Here is a 19,467-nt window from a genome sequence, read left to right on the forward strand (position 1 = left end):
AAAGTTGTCTGCAAGGTAACATTAACTAAAAAAAAGATGATAAAAGAACATATATGATGATCCCCATTTATGAAAAATATGTAGAAAATATGTGTATGACAGAGTGTGGAAGCAGACTTTCCTATTGTTCTAGAGCTCTGTAGATGCCCTAAAGTTAAGGATAAACATGGTAAGCGCTCACATTTTCTAAAGAAAGATGCCAGACCATCTATTTGGAACAGATGGTCAAGCTGGTCCAGTAACGACTACTCCCCACAGTCCGTTGGAGAAAGCTAGAAAAATGCATGCTAGACTCCCAGGCTGGCTGGGGCAGTGGGAGATGGCCAGGTGAGGACACAGGACAGTGATGGGAGCAGCCTGTCCTTAGCTACCAACTAAGCAAGGATATGGCACCAAAGTTCTCAGTGAAAATTAATAGTTTAAGCAGAATATGGATTTTTTTTCCAAAGATTTTATTTATTTATTTATTTGACATAGAGAGAGAGACAGCGAGAGAGGAAACACATGCAGGGGGAGGGGGAGAGGGAGGAACAGGTTTCCCGCAGAGCAGGGAGCCCAATGCAGGGCTTAATCCCAGGACCCTGGGATCGTGACCTGAGCTGAAGGCAGATGCTTAACCAACTGAGCCACCCAGGCGCCCCAGCAGAGCATGGATTTTTAAAGGATACTGAATCCTGCAGTGGGCCAGAGAGCCAAGCATAGAAACTGCATGGTCAGGATCACCAAGCAGACCCGGGCACTGCTCCAGCCAAAGTATCACTGATGCTGTGGCACCACACAAGCATTTTCTCCTTCTCCCTTCCAAGTTCTGGAAACCACAGCTCCAACCCATTGGCAGAGACAGATCAAACAGCTGCATCCTGGAGGCAAGGGAGGCTATTCCTTGGATGGTGGATTCAATCTGGAAATTTCCCTGAAACTGCAAGGGCCATTTAAAGGGGGCGGGATGGTCACAGATATGGAAAGTACCTTCTGTTGTTACAGATTTCCTATGGGCATGTTGACCAGCTACCTAAGAAGGCTGCCTCTTAGGCTAGAGGGTCCCAGCAGCATAGTGCCAAAGCAGGAACTAGGAGTAGCCCTAAGAAGTCAGGCAGCATGTCCAGTGGAATGGTGTATGCAATGCCCTCCTCTCTGGTCCTGCTGGAGAGGGCTGTGAGTAGGCTAGACACAGGAGGTGGGTTCTGAAGGAACTTACAGAAGCATCGGAGGAGGCAGAGTGTGCAGTGGGAGTGGGATGTGTCAGGGCAGGAGAATAGCTGGTCCACAGGTCAGGCTGTGCTGACTGGATGAGAGACTGAAGTTTTGATTTAGATGGAATATTTCAATTTCTGAAAAATGAGCCTTTCCTAAATCTTGAGAGTGATTAGAAAATCTAAGGTGCCTCCAAACATTCATATCAAGTGATGGAAAAGGGGAGACAACAGAATATGGTGGATAAAAGCATATTGTTTCCTATCAACTTCCATTCATCTAAAAGGTCTGGGTAGCTCTATTGCCAATCACTAAGGGCAGTTACACATAGGGAGGCAGGGAAGTGGTATTCTTGAGGAGAGTGCTTTTTGTTCATGAGCATTTTTTTTAAAGGATATCTCCATTAAAAAAATCTAGATATGATAGACATAGAAAACATTGAGCTAAGTGAAAGCCAGCCATAAAAGGCCACATATTGTACAATTCCATTTATATAAAATATCCAGAACAGATAAATCTCCAGAGGCAGAAAACAGATTAGTGGTTGCCAGGGTGTGAAGGGACAGAGGAATGGGGAGTGACTGCTTGACAGGTACAAGGTTTCCTTTTGGCTTATGAAATGTTCTAGAACCAAAGAGAAATTGTTATACAGCAGTGTGAGTGTACTGAATGCCAATTAATGGTAAATTTCATGTTTTGTATATTTCACAATTTTGAAAACTGGGAAAATGAAAACAAAAACCAGTGAATGACAACAAACATTTAGATATAATGATTGACAGGGAAATATGTTCACCATAAATTAGAAAAAGTAGGTTTTAAAATTATGCCCAATATAAGAAACCCAATGTGTGAGTTATGAAGAAAGCAATTTGAAAGGACCGATCCCATGATGGTAAAAGTCATTATTTCTGGGTGGTGAGACTACTGTTTCTAAATTGTCTAATTTTCCTTCATAATGAACTAAATCTACTGTTTAAAATATGTACATAGGCTAAAAATTGGTACGTGTTTAAGACAGGTACAGAGAAGGGACTGTGGAAATTCGGAGGTAGAAGACTTGGCTGGGTTCTTGTTACCTTCCTTAAAGTAGCTTCCTCACACATGTCCTTACCTCCATGCTTCTTTTCTCAGACACACCTTATAGCTGCCACCAGATGCTTTTTCTGAAGCATAGCTATGATTTGTTCATTCCTTGACTCAAATACCCTCAGTGGTTCCCCACTTCCTACCGAACATCGTCTCAATTCCTTGGCCTGTGATTCAGAGCCTTCCACCATCTGGCCTCAACCATTTAAACCATTCCTCATCCTTCTCTATGCACTACACTCCAGCCACCTTATCCAGATGCCATGTTCCTAGTGCATGGACACACACACACACATACACACACACACTGACCACTCTGCCACTGCTTCTAGAATTTTCTCTGCTTGGAATACAGATTTCCTTACTCCAAAAGCCCCCAGTCATGTCTGGTTCTCCAACCCAACCTTCTCTAAACCAGTGACATTGCTTCCACTTGAGGACATCTCTTTCTTCTCTCCCACCCATTTCAACTGTATCTCTCTCAGGGCATGAATTACTTTTCTACTCCCTGTTACAGTGGTTTATGGTCATGTTCTATCTACTCTAGACTGATGCTCCTTAAAGGTCAGGGTTCATAATCAACAAATTAAAAAAAAAAAACACCTCTCAGGCACATTTCTATGTGCCAGATTTAGTCGGTGGCTTTTCTAAAGACAAAAAAATTAAAAAAAAATAAAATAAAAAACGCAAGGCTCTTGGATGGCCCCATGAGTGTGCTTCCCACATTCAAAAAGTATTCCTCAATAATCCATCAAACTCGAGAATAGCTCTCAGCATGTCAATGCCATGCTGAGGCAGCTTGTAGAGGTGTCGTTAGCAGTGAACATGCAAGGTCATTTTTGTGTCTAAGGAGAAACTTAGCTGAGCTGTTATCCAGCAACTCATCTTTCTTCAGAATTCAGGAGCACATTAAAAAAATTAATAGACTTTATTTTTTTAGAGCAGTGTCAGGCTTACAGGAAAATTAAGCGGAAAATACAGAGTGTTCCCATGTAGCCCCCTCTTAATAGTTTCCACCATTATTAACATGTTATGTTAGCATGGTACCTTTATTACAATTGATGAACCAATATTGCTACTTCACAAACTCTTCAGTTTACATTAGGGCTCACTGTGTTTTACATTCTATGGGTTTTGACAGATTCATGTGTCCACCCTAGCAATATCCTACACAACAGTTTCACGGCCCCCCAACCCCCTCTGTTACAGCCGTTCACTCCTCCCTCCAACCCCCTGAATACCTGACAGCCACTGATCTTTTTACTGTGTCTATAGTTTTGCCTTTTCTTTCTTTTTTCAAAGATTTTATTTTTTACTTGACAGAGAAAGAGAGCACAAGTAGGGAGTGGCAGGCAGAGGGAGAGGGAGAAGAAGGCTCACCAGTGAGCAGGGAGCCCATGTGGGACTCGATCCCAGGACCCCGGGATCATGACCTGAGCCAAAGGCAGACACTTAACCAACTGAGCCACTCAGGGATCCTAATTTTGCCTTTTCTGAACATCATATAGGTGGAATCATACAGCATGTTGCCTTTTCAAATAGGCTTCTTATACTTAGCTATATGCATTTAAAGTTGTTTCATGTCTTTTTGTGGCTAGATAGCTTGTGTTTTTTCATTGCTGTTTAAACCCCATTGTTTGGATATACCACAGTTTGTTAATCCATTCACCTATTGGACATCTTGGTTTCTTCCAGTTTTGGGTGGTTTTGAGTAAAACTGCTATAAGCATTTGTGTGCAGGTTTTTGTGTGGACAACTCCTTTGGGTTAATACCTAGGAGTGCAACTGCTGGATCATATGGTGAGAACACATTCAGTTTTGTGTGAAACCACCCGACTGTTTTCCAAAGTAGCCGGACCATACTATGTTGCATTCCCATGGGCAAAGAGTGAGAATTCCTGTTGCCCTACACCCTCACCAGGGTTTGGTGTGTCAGTATTCTGGGATTCTTCCATTCTAATAGCTGTGTAGTGGAATCGTGTTGTTTTAATTTGCAATTCCTTAATGACATATGATGTGTAGCATCTTTTTGTATGCTCATCTGACATCTGTATACCCTCTTTGGTGAGGTAACTGTGCAGATATTTTGCCTACTTTTTGACTGGGTTATTTTCTTATTACTGAGTTTCAAGAGTTCTTTGTATAATTTGAACACAAGTCCTTTACCAGATATGAGCTTTTCAAATATTTTCTTCCAGTTTGTGGCTTGTCTTTTCATTACATTTGTTTTTTATCTTTGGGAAAATAAGCACCAGAGCAGACAGACAGACTGAGCCATCTTTGACCTCCAGCATTTACTGGGCAACTCTGTTTGGCATCCAGGTCTATTGGCTTTGATTGGCTCTGTGTGGGTGCTCAATTCACTGGCTTCAAAAGAGTAACTGACTTTTAAGTCAAATAGGAAGCCTTGCCATTGCCACTTCTGAAGTGTGCCAGAAGTGTGTAATCATTGCTAAGCACGGGGAGTTTGATGTTTCATTATTACTGCTGCATGTTTTTTGACCTTCACTGGTGAATTTATTCCACAAATGTTAGGACCCTTGCAGGATTCAATGCTGGGCCTGGCTCCTTGCTTGCAAAGCAGCCTCACTGTCTCTGCCACATGCCCTGGGAACCACTGAATGAGATTCTCTCTCAATCCATGGACTGAACTCAGAACAACTCAACATGACCCCTTGATTCTCTGCCAACTCCCACACTACACCTTTCCCACTTCCATCCTCACCTTGCTCTTCAGGTCTGGTATCTGCTGAGGTCTTCTGGCACCAGCTTCTGGTCCACTCCACTGTGCCTCTGATCCCAGGAGTACCTGGTGCAAAGACCCTCCCCATTGGCCTAGCTCCAGGTCACTGTGCTTTCCACAGCTCATGTGGCCACTCAGGTGGGACTCAAAGGGTGACACACAGAAGAATAAGATACAGACTTGCTTCCAGCAGTCTAGTTGGAAGAGGATATTAACATAAAGTAATCTGTGATAAATGCCAAAGAATTCTGCAGATAGCAAATACAGTTGGTTAGTGTGGTTAATATTAGGAGACTTGTACTGTGGTTTTAATTGTAATTCCTCCCCCTTGTTTCCTCACCTATAACAAGGGCTGATAGGGATGGATGAGATCCATTCTTTTATTCAGAGTGTGGTCCCTGGACCAGTGGCAGCACTGGCATTACTTGAGAACTTGTTAGAAATGCAGATTCTCATCTTGTCCCAGACCTAATGAATCAGAGATCTGTACCTTAAGATTCCCAGGAGATTTATAGGACATCACAGTCTGAGAAGTATTGGGAGGCATGATCTTTAAATTCCCTTTCAGTTCTAAGCTTCTACAATCTGTGTCATTTCTTTTGACACTGTCAGGAGGGAAGCTGCTGGGAGTTCCCTGGTAGGATGCTGACTGGCTGGGCCTGAAGAGAGCCTGAGGGTGCCTCAGCAAGCAGGCTCCAGTGCCAGGCATCCAGGCTGCTGGTCAGCATGACCCTCCAGGAGATTCATGCTGCCCTTCTGCCAGGGGAATGGCTCAAGTTGTTACAACAGAACATGACCCAAGATGGGAGCTAGGGGTGGTGCCCACGTGACATGAGCTCTGCCCATTTATGCAGCTTCCCTTAGAGACCTGGCTCCCCATCGCTGAGCAGGCTTGGCTGCTCTGCTCGCCTTTTGGGCTGCTGAGTAGAGAGAGTGAAGGGAGGGAAGGGAGGGAAGGGAGAGAAGGGAATTTGCAAGGAACATTTATGGCAAGTTCTGAGGCTGTAGACTTAGTAGTGGGGGAAGGATAGTGTGTGCTAAAATCTCTTCCTGTAAATACAAAGAACATTTCAGATATCAAATTCCTTTGCTTTCTTTGGGCTGATCACTTGTACAACAGAAGGACATGGAACACAAATTATGCAGTGGGAACTGGCAATGTAGGTTCTAGCTCTGACTTCCCTCTTTTTTTTTTTTATTTTACAGATTTTACGTATTTATTTTGAGGGAGAGAGAGAGACAGACAGACAGACAGACAGCATGAGCAGGAGGGGGAGAGGGAGAGAGTGAGTCTCAAGCAGTCTCCATGCTGTGTGGAACCTGACAACCTGACGCAGGGCTTGATCCCAGGACCCTGAGATCGTGACCCGAGGTGAAACCAAGAGTTGGACACTTAACAGACTGTGCCATTCAGACACCCCCCACACACCCCAGACTTATCTATTTTGAGGCATTTGAACAAGCCTCCTTCCCTTTCTGGACCTCAATGTTCACATCTGTAAAATGAGACTGGATTTGCTCATTCAAATATCTCAGCTCCTAGGATGAGCCTTACACTGGGCTAGGTGCTGGGAACACAAGTGATATTTATGGAGTCGACAGTTTGCAAACACTTTTAGAGAAACTTCCAGTTCAAATATTCTATTTTAAAGAAAGGCTTTGGACTCAGACCTAGGATCAAATCTGAGCTTTGCAACATACTAGCTGGGCACAAGCAACCTCTTAATTCTTGGTTTTCTCATCTAGAACATGGGGGTAACAGTTGCTCTCTCATAAAGTTGTGATGAGGATTAGACCCGCTTCAGGAGGAGGAGGACTCAGTGGGATGGATGCCTTACAAACCGACCACATGCCCTGCATGAGCTACATCTTCTACTGTGTGAGCCACCAGCCACATGTGGCTAGTAAAAGGTACACTGGACACTGGAGACCTACTATAAATAAAATGATTTTTTATATTTATTCCCAGTTGAAATAATATTCTGGATATATTGGTTAAATAAAATACATTAAATTTAATCTCACCAGCTTCTTTTTACTTTTTTTAATGTGCTACTAGAAATTTAAAATTACACATGTGGCTTATACATTGCACAGCTCTGGTCTCAAAGAAACAAAACCATACTCTGCTGTCCTTGTTAGTTTACATTGTGGTAGGAAAAGTAATATCCACACATGAATCCATATTCAAGAGAACCCCACCAGGGTGGAGAACCACAGGCCTACAAAGACGTGGAAAAGAAGGGGGAATCAGATGGGTTGGGATGGTTATGGAAAGCTTTGAGGATGAGGTCAAGTGTGAGTATGGCATGGGTAGGCAGAAGGCATTCTCAGTGGGATGCACCAGGCTATGAGCTTCCGTATGGAAGGGTCTATAATTCTCCCATCATGCCTTGTATATAGTAGGTACCTGATGACTATTCACTATTTGTAGGGGTTGGGGGGCAGAAGGGGAACACAGGAAAAACACCAATATAGGTGAAATACAGAGGGCTTGTTTGTGAAGAGGCTGGCCCCACTGAACTGGGGGATGTGCACCTGGGAACAACTGGGCAAGAGGTTGTCTACACAGGGTGGAGGCTTAGCATGGATGCAGTAGACAGTGAGCCCATCTTTCCTGAGTATCCAGGGCTCATGCTCCCAAGTATTCTCCTTCCATAGCCTCAGCGTGAGTGTAGTAAGACCAGTCACTGACAACGCCAGAACTTGTCTGTACAAGGGAGCATTGCCTTTAATATATGTACCTTGGCAGGCCTAAACACTTTTTCTATTCATCCCTAATCCTTTCAAATATTTCCTGAGCTCCTTGCTGGTACTCAGATCCCACACTAGGTATGGGGGCCATAGAGATAACTGAGACACCATCCCTGCTATCTTCTTGAGTGGGGCTTGGCAAACTAAGGTCTGCAGGCCAAATCCAGCCCACGGACTGTTTTTATAAACAGAATGTCACTGGAACATAGGCCAGCCTATTCTTTTAGGTATTGTCTAGCTGCTTTTGTGTTACAATGGCAGAACGAATAGAGTAACAGAGAGTATATGGCCCACAAAATCTAAAATATTTACTACCTGGTCCTTTACAGAAAACATTTGCTGACCCCAGCCTTCGGGCAACAAACATGTAAGCAAATAAAGACAGTGTGACGTGATCAGAATTTGAAGAGAGGGATGGGAAGAAAGGGAGGGAGGTGCCAGAGGCAATTCCCGAGCTATGCCTTGCAGCACCATGGGTGTGTTGGGAAGACAACCTGGTAGGGAAGTGGAGGGGACACTCCAAGAAGAAAAAACTGCATATGTGACCACAGAGAGGCAAACAGGGTCAATTCTAAAAGCTGGATCTGGCAAGAACACCAGCTTCAAGCAGATGCTTGGGGCAGTCCAGCAATCCCAATTCTATCGTTAATCCCATCACTCTCCCTCTTTCTGAGATGACTACTTGATGTCTTCTCCTCTCTCCTCACACCTCCAATGTCTCTGCTCATACTCAGCTGACGACTTCCTTCTTATGGCCCAGAGGAAACTAAGACAACCACCAGAGAAGCTCTAGACGCTGCCATCCTGCCCCCACCACCCTAAGTTTCCCTCTTATCTGCAGCCTTGCCATTGCTTCTGCCTTCCCTCCTCTCTTCCCATGAACTGCTCAAATCCTAGCCAATGATCACCCTACCACTAAGGACTAGATCCTATCTGCTTAATAATTCTCTCACCTGTCCCTCTTCACTCCTGCAGCACTAATTACTCCCTCTCTGCGCGATGGATCCCAAGTGCTTTGAACATGCTACATTACCCCTCCTATCCTGAAAACATCCCTTACCATCACCACCCTCTCCAGCAGTACCCTTTTTTTTTTGTTCCTTCCTAGCACATTCATTTGAAAATGTGTGCACATGTGCTGCTTCCAATTCCTTTCTTTTTTCTTTCTTTTTTTTTAAAGATTTTATTTATTTATTTGACAGAGATCACAAGTAGGCAGAGAGGCAGGCAGAGAGAGAGGAAGGGAAGCAGGCTCCCAGCGGAGCAGAGAGCCCGATGTGGGGCTCGATCTCAGGACCCTGAGATTATGACCTGAGCTGAAGGCAGAGGCCTAACCCACTAAGCCACCCAGGCGCCACCCCCCCAATTCCTTTCCTTTCATTCTCTTTTAAATCTACAATTTCACTCAAGCTTTTGCTTCTACTTCCTTAAAACTGCTCTCATTGAGTTCACCAACAGCCTCCTTAGTACATCTATTGGCAATTCTCAGTCCACAATCTCCGTGACCTAACTGCAGCATTTGACCTGATGAATCTCTCCCTCCTCTTCAACACATGTTCATCACTGGCATGTAGGAATCCACTCCCTTTGCATCCTCATCTCCCCATCTAATAAATGCTCACTTTTTTGGATTCACACCTCTGGGAATCTCACCCAATCTCAAGATATATAAGCACTGTCCAACAGAACTTCCTGCAACAATGGAAGTATACTATGTGCTGTCCCACATGGTCGCCCTTGGCCATATCTGGCTGGTGAGCACTTGAAATGTGACTAGTGTGACTCCTGGCTGGTGGCTTCTATGTTGGACAGGGCAGATGTACTTGCCAATGACTGAGAAATACATCTTTATCCTCAAGTATTTTCCTTAATTCCAGCCTCATGGACCCAACTGCATACCAGACCTCTCTGCCAAGATGTCTCACTGGCCCTACCACAGCCTTTCCCATCTCTGTTACTGACAACTCCATCCTTTCAGTTGCTCAGCCCAAAAAGTCTTGGAGTCATCCTACACCCCCTTCCATGCCCCACACCTGAGGTGTCAGCAAATCTGTCAGTTCTACCTTTCAAATACATGCTCAGTCTTCTCATCATCTTTCCCATCCTGGTCTCAGTCCCTGTCATCTCTCAGCTGGGTTACTGCAATAGGCAACTAACCACTCTCCCTGCCCCCACCCTCACCTGCCCTCCACACAGCAAACATATCACTTCCCTGCTCACTAGCTCCTGGTGCTTTCCCATCCTGGCCAGTGTGTGATGGCTTTTGCAGTTCTACACTGCCTCCTGCAGCCTCTCTGACTTCCAGCCCTCTAGCCACACCGATTTTCTTTTCTATAACACACCAAGCCCACTCCCACTTCTGGGGCTTTTCTATGCCAGAAGTGCTCTTTCTTCAAGATGTCTCATAGCTCATCCCCTCCCATCCAGGTCTTTGCTCAACTGTCACCTCATTGGTAAGGTCTTCCCTGACCACCCTTACTCAAATAGGATGCTCTGCCCACATTTACTATCTCTTCTCTCTGCTTTATGTTTCTTCAAAGTATGTCGCACCATCTGCATAGTAAATACAGTCATTATTTATTTATCAAGTATCTCCTCCATTAGAATGTAAGCTCCTTGAGCGGAGGGTTTTTATCCCCAGCACTCAGAACTATAGGTGCTCAGGAAACATTTGCTGAAAAAAAAATGAATTATAGGTATAAGAGTAGGGAAGATAGAGAAACTAGAGGGGCAGATGGCTCATGAAGAGACTAGGGACACAAAACGCTGGGGGTCTGGACACAGGTGGAGAGTCTCTGCAAGTTACCCAATCTCTCTATGCCTCTGTCCAGGTGGTTTCTTTATCCTCCCAGTACTGCTGACCTCCCACAAGCCTCTGTCTTTAGGGAGTAGGAGGAAGGCATACCCCTGCTTCCAGTTGGAAGCCAGATCTTTTTTTTTTTTTTTAAAGTCTTCCTTCCTTCCTGTAGTCTCTACACCCCACATGGGACTTGAACTCACAACCCCATAATCAAGAGTCACACGCTCCTCCAAATGAACCACTCGGGCACCCTGGAAGCTGGATTTTTACTGTGTGGTTCCCAACTTTGTCACCCAACCAAAGGCATTCTGTGAAGTTTAACGATCTGCTCCTGACCCCCACTTCTTCGCCCAAATGGAGTGGGCAGCTGGCTAGGGTTGGGGAGGTTACCTACTTTCAGGGTGCCTCCCTCTCCTCTGGCTGTCTCTAGGTGAGCGGAGACTGAGGGTAATAAATGGGTAAGGAGAGGGGTATTTCCTCTATGTGAGCCGAGGCTGGAGTCCCCAAAGGAGCAGGATCTGCCTTTTCAGGGTACTAACGAGACAGTTTGTAGTTGTGGTGTTAGGGCATTTTCATGCAGGAAGAGCAGCTGGACATCATCATGGCACTAGTCGAGCCATCTCACTTCTTAAGTAAGAAAACGACACTCAGAGATAGGTGCTGAGCTGCCCACAGTCACTTAAGGAGTTAGTGCCTGAGCCACGACTGGAATCTGGGTTGGTCTCCTGCATCTCTTCACAACATGGTGTTGCTTGGATTAACAGTGTCCTTTGGGTCCATCTCTCTCAGCCCCTCTTTCAGACCAGGCCCAGTGGTTTCAACAAAATGCAGTTTCCTGAGTGCAGGAGAGGCTGCACTGTCACAGCCTGGTTAAGGAGCTTCCTCTTTGGGGCCTTAACCTCTGGGGCTGTATTTAAGGGTCTGACCCTGATCCTTACACAGATGATGGAAATTAGAGAACAAATGGTAGTTGTCATGGCAACTCTGAAGGGCTTTTGCACCAGGTACTTCAGCTGTTTGGCATCCCTAGTGATATGGTTTGCTAAATCTCAGCAATGACCAGCCATGTTATCCTGAGAGAAAGCATTCATGCACCTCTCCACCCACTAATTATTCACTGACATCCAAAAAGAATTTGTGCCAGCTTGCAGTATGACATCCAAAGTGTGGCCACTAAAGGAAAAACAGAATCTCAAAACCATGCTCAGATAAAAATATAGAAAGATTATAGGGGAAAAACCTCCAAGCTATGCACTGAACATGTATTGCCTTGGTAAAAACAAAAACGAAAACATAACAAAATAAAACAAAAACAACCCTGAAGAATCTAAGCTGATATAGTTATTACAATTTAGTTGTGGGCTTTCAAGTCCCTTCTACTCACTGGGCTCAGCTTCCTCATCTGTAAAATGATGGGGTTGAACTTAATTATCTAAAATCTATGTTGGTGTTGTTATTCTGTGATTCTGTCTTTCTGGATGGCTGGAACAGAGTGTCCACTCTACATTCTTCTCTCTTCCCACCACATGACCCAGTGGAAAACGATGCCTGACACATGGACATACCTAAGCTACATTTTCCAAGTCCCCTGACATGAAGAGAACAGACATAGTCTGGCATCAACAGAAGCCACTCATCCAGTTTATTCAACATTTACTGAGCACATACCATAGGCAGGGCATGGTCCCAAGGCTATGGAGATAAGCCAGAGAAATCTGACAAAGATGCTGTCTTCAAGACATTTTCAAAGGCATCTGTAGTAAAGTCAGCAGTAATAGGTTCTAAAGAGGCAGAGACAAAGCCCTTTGGGAGCTCAAGAGGATGAAGAGGCCACTACTTACTGAAGGAATTTGGGATGCTTTTGGAGGAAACTCTTTCATATGGCCTTAAAGTAGGGGCAGCATTTTTAAATGATGAAAACAAACCATGCACATAGTAAAAACAATTTACATGGTTCTAAAGTATATAAAATGACAAAGTAAAGGTTTTCCCCTCAGCCTCCCAATCCTAACCTTAACCTACAGAGGCAACTGCCTCAGGTTACTTTAAAAAATATATACTTCAGCATCTTGCCTGATGCATCAACTTGGATTAGTATATCCCATCCCTTCCATGTGTATGGTGGGGTCACTGGTGCCAGGTCTGTCTCTCCTGAGGAGACAGAACAGTGCAATATAGAGGCAGGCCCTGGAGCCAGACAGTGGGGGTACCAATCTCAGTGCTTCCATTTTCTAGTTGCATGACTGTGGGCAGCTTACTTGACCTCTCCATACTTCAGTTTCCTTATTTGGAAAATGGATAGTAAAACTACACCTAACTGGTAGCATTGGTATGAATTCAATAACCCACAAAAGGCTTAGGATAGGGACTGAGACATGACAGAGATTCAAGAAACATAGCTCATATACTTCTCAACAAGCCAAGTTTGAAAGGCTAGGCCAATACTTTTTTTTACATGTGACAGTTTAAATAATTTAGATTCTGTTCTGAAGCTATATAAAGTTCTGCATGCTTTGCAAATTGCTTATAAATTGAATTTAAAACTTCAAGACCAATAAGCAGCATTTATGTTTATGCTTATATTCACTGCAGAATCAGGTAGTGTGAATAAATCATCACAGAAAGGGATATAATGCTATTTCATTAAACCCATATTGCTGGATGGAAATGTTCAAGTATGTGGGTTTTTTTTTTCTTTTCTTTTTTTTTTAATACTCCATCAAATTGCTCAAAATCATGCCACATTTCAATGTGCTTCATATTTGGCCCAGACTTCTTCCACAGGTTCTTCCTTATATTCCTGAAGTTTCTCATTGCCTTTTTCCTTACAGAAGGTAGAAATACATGTTTTCTTTATGATGAGATTGTCCAGATCCCTAATTATCCTGTGAAACAGTCAATTTGGGACACATCACTCTATGGACCTGCTGCATGACTGTCATCCTGGCTTGGCTACATTTTTTTCTCTCACATCTTATATCTTCTTCTTTGCTGGATTCCTTTTATCTTTGCAGGAGTACATCCTTAAGTAATTTTCCTCGGTAAAATTGTGTGGAAAGGAAACTCTCCGAGTCTTTACTTGTCTGAATGTAACATTATTTTACATTATACTTCCTCTAAATTTTCTCCTCCAACTTCAACAGTGACCTCCATCTCTGGCCTCCAATGGAGCAGTTTTGCTGTTAGCCAGTGATCAACTAATTACCAAAAGCAGTGGACACTTTTTAACCCTACAATTTGACATGGTTGACGACCCTCTGATTCTTAAAATTCTCTGTTCTCTTGCTTTTGAGGACAGTATGTATTTTTTTCCTCTTCCTCTTTTTATTTCCTTTGATGTTTTTCCTCCTCTTCATAACCCTTCAAAACTGATATTTTTTTGATGTCCCATCTCTGCCCACTGACGCCCAACCTCTGCACGGGTTTTCTGAAATAGCTCATCTAACACTAGGGCTTCAGCCACCATCTGTGTGTTAAAACAGAGCTCTAACTAAATGTTGCATAAGAACTTCAAAATTAATATGTCCAATTCTAAATTCATTATCTTACCTCAGTACAAAGGCTGTTTCTGTTCTTGTGGTTTTAATCCTAGTTCATGGAGTCACCATCCATCCAAATCTCCTTATTTAAGAACTATGGAGTCATCCTCAACCTTTCCCTCTCTCATTTCCCAGCCAAGTGACAAGTTTTCCCAAGTTTATATCAGAAATGTCTCTGGGATTTCATCATCATCTCTGTTCTCATTACTACTTTAATTCAAATCCTCACTATTTCTCACTTGGATTGCTGAAACACCCTCCTAACTGGACTCTCTGCCCATGCTCTCTCCCCGGTCTCTTTAGCCTTTATTCAGCTAGTTATCTTCCCCCCAAAATTGTTTTTTATTGTGCCTTTCCCTATTTAAGACCCCATCTGTTTCTCTACTGCATATAGACCAAAGCTTAAAATACTGAGGGTCACACACAACACTTTGCAATTTACTGCTTTACATTTATTTATATTTTCTAGCCCCTCTCACCCTTCAACCCCATATTTTCTACACTTCAGCCACAGAAATTCCTGAGGATCCCAGCCCTCTCATGCACTGTTCCCTTCACAGCTTTCTTACTGGTTTGTTCCTAAGTTCTTCAAGCCCATTTGTTCCCTCTACATTCCCAGAGTACCCTGCTAATAACTTCTGAATGTACAATATTGTTGATATTTATTTCTACCTTCCTTTTGTAGCTTTGCTGTCCAGTTCTGATACCAGGCCTATGCTTTACTCACTGGTATCATCAGCACCCAGCACAGGTCAAATCACTAGAAGATGCTGCAATTCAATGTTGAGGGAAGAAAAGAAAAGAGAACCTTGGGGAATGATCATGTTCAGGAGCAGGTAGAGGAGCCTAGGTAAGGGTCAGGTGAGGGTAACAACCCTGCTGTGCAGTAAAGGACTAAGGGAGAGAATTCCAAGGTTGAGGAATTGGTCAGCAATGTTGAATGCTGCAGGGAGGTTGAAGATGAGACTGGGGAACAGGTCTCTGGATCTGACCACCTTCAGCAACAACATTCCGGTAGCATGAGAAAAGAGTGGAGATTTGAAGGGCTTAAGAGAGACGGAATGGTGAGGATGCAGTTCTTTCCTGACCTGACTACTACAGCATTTGACATCCACCCCTCCTTTATTTAATCACTTTCCCCTTTTTTGGCTTCTATGATGGAACATTTTAATATCACCTTAGATTCCTTCAAGGGCTCCTTGTTCTCTATCACCCTCTAAATGTCAAGGATTCAAGGGTTCTGTTTTTAGCTCTTGTCTCTGCTTACTGGATAAACTCTCCTATTCATGACAAGTTCAGTGATGCCTACCTCTAGGCAAACCCACATACTTATCTCCAGCCAGGGAGTCTCCCCAGGCTTTAGACCCAGATTCTTTCATTTATTTATTTATTTTTATTTTTAAAAGATTTTATTTTATTTGAGAGAGACACAGAGACAGAGAAAAAGAGAGAGAGATATAAACTGTGTGCATGAGCAGAGGTAGGGGAAGGGGGGGAGGGAGAGGAAGAGAACCCCAAACAGACTTGGACTGAGTACAGAGCCTGATGTGGAGCTCTATCCCATGACCCTGGGATCATGACCTAAGCCATATTTAGTTCTGCCCATTGTTTGTATAGATGCCCCAGAGGTACAACAACCTCACATTTCTAAAACTCAACTCATCTCCTGCAACCAAAACTCTCCCCCCAACACCTCCTTCTCAGTTTCCACTGATTATACCTCTATTACCAAAGAGTCTACTACCCACTACCACTGCTTAAATCCTGGCCCTAAAATTTCTCAGCTGCATTATTAAAATCTCCCTAAGTCAATTCTCAATCCTGTCTTCCAGCATTCTCCACTCTGCTTCCAAAGATGTCTTTTTTCTCTTTCATGTACAAAAATTGAAGCATAATTTACACACAATAAAACATACACATTAAAAGTGTACAGCTTGGGGGGTTTGAACAGAATTCTCATCCCAACTGAGATACAGAATATTTCCATTGTCCCAGAAAGTTCCCTGATGACTCCTTGCAGTCGAACCCTTGATACCCAGAGGCAAATATTATCCTAATTTCTAGTACCAGAGATTGGTTCTGCCTGTTCTTAAAATCTACATAAATGGAATCACATGGCATAGATTATTTTGTGTGGGGATTCTTTAGTTTAACATAATGTCTGTGAGGTTCATCTAGCTTATTGTGTTTATCAGTAGTTTGCCCATTTATATTGCCGAGGAGTGTCCAATTGCATGGATATACCACAATTTATTTTTCCATTCACCTGTTGATGAAAAATTGAGTTGTTTCCAGTTTGGGCTCTTATGAAAAAGTTGTCATGAGCAATTTTGTAAAAGTCTTTTTTGAGTATATATTTTTAATGTTAGGTAAATATCTAGGAGTAGAATTGCCAGTTTGTAGGATAGGTGTATGCTGAACTTTGGAAGAAGCTGCCAAACAGCTTTCCAGAATGTTTATACAATTTTATAATTCCACCAGTCACATATGAGAGTCCCAGTTGTCAAAAGACATTTTTTTAAAAAATGAAAATTTGTCATACTATTTGCCTACTTTAAACTTGTCTCTGGCTTTTTCCACACAGGTTCAAATTCCACACAACATAGCCGAGGCCCTCCATTTTCCGTCCCAATTGTCCAGTCCCATCTCTAGCTATTTCTCCACATGCTCCCTTCTCTCCATTCATACCAGTTCTCTCAACTCATGAAGTTCTTTCACTGTTCTGCACAACCCCTTCCCTCTGCCACAATGCCATTTTCTCCCTCATTTGCATAGCTAATGCCTGCTCCTCTTTTCAGAGGTGTTTGCTGATTACTTCACACCTGCACCCACACCCCTGTGAGCTAATTGCTGCTATTCCCTGCTCCCCTGACATACAGAGTTTAACTCCATTATAATACTCTGCTTGAGGTATTAGAATACATTATTTGCTTCTCTCTACATGACCAGTTCCTGAAAGACTCTTCCTAATTTTTCTATGATTGAATGACAGCCTACCTCTAGACGGACTCTATGCTAGGAACTGCGCATTGAACGAGGAGTAAAAACAGTTATGGTCTAGGAACCCACACAGCTTAGGGTAGAGTAGAAAAGACAGCCAACGTAATTATACTCATAAATGCAAAATTAGAAACTGAGCTGAGTGTTCTAAACAAAAGGAATGATGAGTCTATAAGAATGTAAAAGACAAATCTGTCCTAAATGGGGTGGGGGAGGGGGCATGAAAGGAAGGTTTCCTTGAGGAAATAATGTTTGAACTGGGATCAAAAGGAGGCACAAGTAATTAAGCAGGTGAAGTGTGTTCCCTCCTTGAGGTGAGAGAGAACTTGGGACTGTTAAAAAAAAAAACAACAAAAAATCTGAAAGCAAGTGGGTAAGGACAGAAGACAGACTGATGGTCCCACAGGAGGTCAGAGAGCTGGGCAAGGCCAGAGCACAAGTTGGTCCCTGTCTTGCCTGAGACACGGGAGCAGGAGAACCAGGAGTATATCCTCTGCTGACAGTCCTGATGGCTGCCCATTGTCTGTCACTGTACCCAGCACAAGGTTGTACATAATAGACATTTATGAATAAATTTTAGAAGGGTTCAAGAAGTTGACAGCTGAAGGAAACAGACTATATGTATCCTGAGTGGGCTGCAGCATCAAAGGAAGAGTGTTTTTAAGAAAAGCCACAACTTAAAATTTGTTGAGGGACCACAGCCAACAGAGATCAAAAGATGAATGAAGTACGTAAATACAGTTCTGACAGAGTTGGGAAGGGACGCAATCAAGAATACACAGATTCGTAGTTTTAAAAAAGAAGAACAATTCTTCCTTTGAAGTGAAAGAAAGGGCAGGAAAATGGGGAAAACAATAGGAAAAAAAAAAAAAACCACTGTTGGGAGAGACATAAGTCCACAAACCAGGTTACCCTAAGTAATGTACTGGGTGTTTCCAAATTCACATTTTCAATTTCCTTGTTCCCCTAATAACTAATTCCACCTGTATGAATTTCCTCTGGCTGCTCCAACAAATTACCACAAACCTGGTGGTTTAAAAGAACAGAAATACATTCACAGTTCTGGAGGGCAAACGTCCAAAGTCAGTGTGTCAGTAGAGATGTGCTTCCTTCTGGGGGAGAATCCGTTCCTTGCTTCTTCCAGTTTCTGGTCACTTCAGGTGCTCCTTGGCTTGAATCCGTATCACTTCATCAGTCTTTGTGGATGCACTGTCATGTCCTCCTCTGCTCTGTGTCTAATCTCTGTCTTCCTCTCTCTTACAAGGACACTTGGGATAGTATTTTTCCAACCACCAATAGGTAATCCCCCAGAATGATCATCTCCTCATTTTAAAAATCTGTCACTTAACCACATCTGCAAAGGTCCTTTTTCCAAATAAGGCAACACTGACAGGTTCCAAGGATGTGAGGTGGATACATTTTGGCATTTTGGCATTTTAGGGCCTACCATAATGCCCAGTTGTGGATTTTAAGACTAGGAACTATCTTGATTTATCTTCAGTATGTCACACACAAATGGACTGAATAGGTAAAGTAAAGCAATCTTATCTCCAAATACTAATGCACCTCACTACCACTAAATACTACCAACATCACTCTAAAAGGTAATCCAGAACTTTTATACAGAAGGCTTTTCAAGCACAGTCAGCATGATAGGGTTTCATGTGTACATGATTCAATGCGAATTATTTCTGACAGTGAATCCATCCCTTCAGGCCAATCTGTCAGTATAAATGTGACCACAATCAGTGTCATCTCTATGATATCAAGTATCTTACATGATATGATATCATGTAATATCATGACTATGATATCAAGTATCTTACATCCTATGTCCTTCCTACTCAAATCATTTCTACCCTTTCAGGACCAGCTAATGACCCACCTTCTTGGGAACCCCCCATGACACTTTCTGACCTTTATACCTCATGATCCTGTCTTCCTTTGAGTTCTTCCTTCCCTAGCCAGAGGAATCATTTCTGCTTGGGACTTAGTAAACTCTTCCTGAGTGGGATTTTCTTTCCAAATAACACTCAATAAATATAATATAGTATATTGTTGGCATTTTGTTAAATAATTGTTGGTTGATGAATATAAGGGGAACTCCTGATTGTTAGAGTGCAAGTTAGAGTCCACAACAAACTAAGACTGTTCTCTATACTGAGCCAGAAAAACAAAACAAAACAAAAAAACAAACAAAACCCCCCAAAACACTGGTTTCCATAGAGGGCCCAAGAAAAGATGTTTGTTTTGGGTCAATGGAGTGAGAAAATTAGGTGACTGTCTCCTGGAGGATGAGATATTTAACATTCAGCTAGAAGGGAACGTTCTCTCACATAACTGGTAAC

General features: G+C 43.0%; 1 protein-coding gene across 4 annotated transcripts in view; it reads right to left on the minus strand.

The window, feature by feature from the left end:
* TMEM266 (transmembrane protein 266) overlaps positions 1-19,467 on the minus strand; it is a 111,041-nt gene that overhangs the window by 80,325 nt on the left and 11,249 nt on the right. The window contains exon 1 of one of the 4 annotated variants that reach the window (XM_032865133.1): positions 5,009-5,033. The exons of the other annotated variants lie outside the window; for them this stretch is intronic. The gene's annotated coding sequence lies outside the window, so the exon portion shown is untranslated. Of the gene's footprint in view, positions 1-5,008; positions 5,034-19,467 lie in introns of those variants that run through there. 4 annotated transcript variants of the gene reach the window in all.

Source organism: Lontra canadensis, unplaced genomic scaffold, assembly GCF_010015895.1.
Source record: "Lontra canadensis isolate GAN:19392208 unplaced genomic scaffold, GSC_riverotter_1.0 scaffold28, whole genome shotgun sequence".
Lineage (NCBI taxonomy): Eukaryota > Metazoa > Chordata > Mammalia > Carnivora > Mustelidae > Lontra > Lontra canadensis.